Source organism: Tachypleus tridentatus, chromosome 10 (assembly GCF_004210375.1).
Source record: "Tachypleus tridentatus isolate NWPU-2018 chromosome 10, ASM421037v1, whole genome shotgun sequence".
Taxonomy (NCBI): Eukaryota; Metazoa; Arthropoda; class Merostomata; order Xiphosura; family Limulidae; genus Tachypleus; species Tachypleus tridentatus.
The window spans coordinates 78,322,391-78,325,840 of NC_134834.1; the positions used below are offsets into that span (position 1 = coordinate 78,322,391).

At 30.7% G+C, this 3,450-nt stretch overlaps 1 long non-coding RNA gene across 1 annotated transcript; it reads right to left on the reverse strand.

Annotated features, from left to right (window-relative positions):
* Nucleotides 1-318: 318 nt before the first annotated feature.
* LOC143229653 (uncharacterized) lies at nt 319-1,980 on the reverse strand. Its single transcript, XR_013015979.1, has 3 exons — nt 1,370-1,980; nt 1,143-1,227; nt 319-959 (listed from the first exon to the last, which is right to left on the reverse strand). It is a non-coding gene; the product is annotated as an uncharacterized LOC143229653 (long non-coding RNA).
* Nucleotides 1,981-3,450: the final 1,470 nt, after the last annotated feature.

A 3,450-nucleotide genomic window follows, 5' to 3' on the forward strand; every position in this document is an offset into this window, starting at 1 on the left:
GTTGGAGGCGTTCTGTAAAGAAGAATGGAAGAAAATACCAGTTGAGTACTATCAAACGATCATGGAGGGCTATGAGGAGAGATTGCGCTAAATAATTCACTTGAAAGGTTGCACAATTGACTATTAAAGTAGACGCACGAACACTTTCTGCCCCTCCTATATTTGGTTATTTGTTTTTAAACAGTTTATTTGTCGTTCAATTTACTTAAAAGTTTATGTAGATGTGTGTTAGTATAATATTTATAATATACTATACTTTCATTATCCTAATCGTGATACTTTTTAAGTTATGAGGAAAAAACTACTCACGACGCAGGAGTACGATCACTTTCTGTCGCAACTGTATAAGACTAGCTTGCACGTAATAAAATATACACACTCACAGATACATATAATATATAATTTTTAACTGCTAGTGGAATGATAACTCTATTACTTGCACGTTGTGTTAACGTTGATAGTATAACGTTGTTTTTTTCCCCACGAATCAATACATGTATGTATATATAATATGTCTAAATTGTTATTAAAATGACGTGTGATTCATTATTGCTGATAACTTTGATTCACCATGTCATTCAGGCAATATATGGTAATACTTTAACATCAATACATATTAGTGTATTTCACCTTAAACATATTGCAATAATACACAATTCACGAATATGTGATAATTTAAAGCATGAATATTATTGGTTGGTTTGTAATTCTATGAAAAATACAAAACCAATAATACAAATATTTACCACAGTTTATCAACATTGAGCGATTAAAGCTGACATAAAATAGGCATGTTTGTTTGGCATAGTTTCTGCCGTACACTGCATTTTGTGAATATAGATACATTAAAAGTTTTCCTAATGTTATATAACCATCTTTTCTAACTTATTTATTTCATTTTTAACTGATCTCATAAATCTTAGTGGATTTTTCAACCAGGTCTTCATACGTTTCTTCAACTAAATAGAAATAATATAAACTTGGAAATGAAATTATAGAAAAATTACGACCTTATTTTAATAAGAGAATTAAAGATTCGCTTTTCCATGGTAAGCAAAGACAGTCAATTTTTTAGCTCTGTGCTTAAAAAATCAAACAAGATTTTTAGATAACTATGAAATAAAAAATAAAGGTCATCATACTTGCTTGAGTTGACCAATTATGACCACACCATTGTTTTTCTTCCCTTCAATCTGAGGATTTTCTGAAGAGCATAGACAGAGAATTCTGAAAAATTCCTGATATATATATATTTTGGTTTAAGGATATTCAATTTAAAAATTCATTATAAAAATGATTACATGTTATTTTCGAAAAAGATACTCTGAAAGTTCAATTGTTATAAGCACTTTTTATCATATTTATTTACCATTAGTATAAAAGCACTTCAGCAGGAAGACTGGTTAGAGACCACCCACATTTCATTGGGCGGAACGTGACGGGCAACACAATTTTATTTGACTCTTTACAAAACAAAACACATTTGATCTTCACCAAGAAAGCAAACCTTATTCCAGCTACTAACTGGTCCCGTTTCCAGCCAACCATAAATACACAAGCGTGTTTAACGATCTAACCAAAGCAGATTGGCGCCTTATTGTTCAATACATTTTATTTGAAATTTGTTCCTCAGAGTCATCTGTGCCAGTCCATCAAATCCACTAAGTAAAATACGCAAATATCTGACTGATTGTTTGATTTTTTACCACTCCAACACTGAATTGATACGTTAATTAACCATGTGCTTATTTCCACAAAATGTTCATAAACAGCGAAGACCACTGAGAAACTAGAAGTTTTAGAAACCGATTAACATGTTAATATTTTTTTATGGAAGGCAGGGAGGGAGGAAGAGTACGGGAACAGCACTTGGTACACCTCTTCAATTTTCTGAGTTCCTTGAGGGTACTTTTAAACAGTCTAAGTGAACATTATTTATTAGGGCCTAGTACGAGGTCGCTCAGTTTTTTTTAATAAATCAACCTACACGACAGAGTGAAACAGAATGGAGGACGTCATAAATTTCGCGTTGCATTACTAAGTATCGTCAGTATCGCTAGTGTATGAGGTTTTAGGCACAGTCTGTAACGCTTGTAATGAATATGCTATTTTTCACTTCTGACACTGCTCATCAGGTGTTCTTGGATATAACGTCTTTGATATTCTTGATGCATAATTGGAAAAATGCAAATGTGTTATTATTATGTTAGAATAAATATGGCACGAAACTCATCCAAGCTTAAATATTTTTCATTCGTGAATTTACATCAAAAAGTACCGTAAAAAACGACGTATTTAAAACTGAACAATCATAGGTGGAACTAATAAGGTCAATAGAATGTTTTTGTACGTGAATGTTTTAATTTAATATTGCCATTGCGCAATAATTTTGATTATTTTTTAGAGTTTACAAAAAAAACCTATTGTAAAAAACCTAAAAAAATTATAATATTCTGTAGGAGTGAAAATTTTAAAAATATGCATAATGTTTTTAATATGTGTGCTCTTTCCCATTGAATTCAAACCTAGAAAGCAAACTAATTTAGTTATACTTTATGAAGGTAATATTTGTCAGTGCCAAAATATTCCTCATCGTCAACTAAAACGACAAGTGACTTTTTTAAACACTATTTATAACATCCTTTGGACAATACATCTATATGGTTTATTTAATATAAATCAAACTAATTTTACGTTTATTGTAAACTAATAATGGTTAGTAAATCAGCGACGGATAATATAAACACCTAAATCAATGCCTGGCGAATGGACTACCTTGTAAACAGTTCGTAACCATTTTCTTCACACAAAGAAACTAAGATCATAAATATGAAAAAAATTGTTACTTATTGTTATGTATCAATTTATTTAGTCTTAATGCTGACAGGAAACTAACAAACTTCGTTAGGTTTAACAATTGTATTTAAACTGGCTGACAGCTAATTTAGTTAATATAGACGATCTAACCTAAGTTGATTTACGCTTTATTATGTAATATATGTCATGCAAAACTTATTCCTTAGAGTAATGAGTTCAGTCCGTTAAATTCTGTTAGTAAAATACGATAAATATCAAATGCACATCTACATCTATGTGAGTGTAAAATATGTTAGATTTATACGTTTGTCTTCACACATGTAAATGTAACTTTAAGATTGGTATAATTTTATTAACATATCTTTCTATATTTTTATTTACATTATTTCACATACGCCATAGATTAGTTTCTAAACTTATATCTTATAACTTATAGTTCAATACCAACCATGAGTGGATTTGAAGAGCACATCTTACTGTACTTTTCTGCCTTAATGTATGAGCATCTTTGGCCACTAATAGCTCAGCTGTATGTGTGTGGGTTGACAAATGCTAAAAAATCAGATTTCATGGCCGTGGTGGATAAAGCACAGATAGCCCATTCTAAACAACTAAACTAAATGTTTTTGTGTG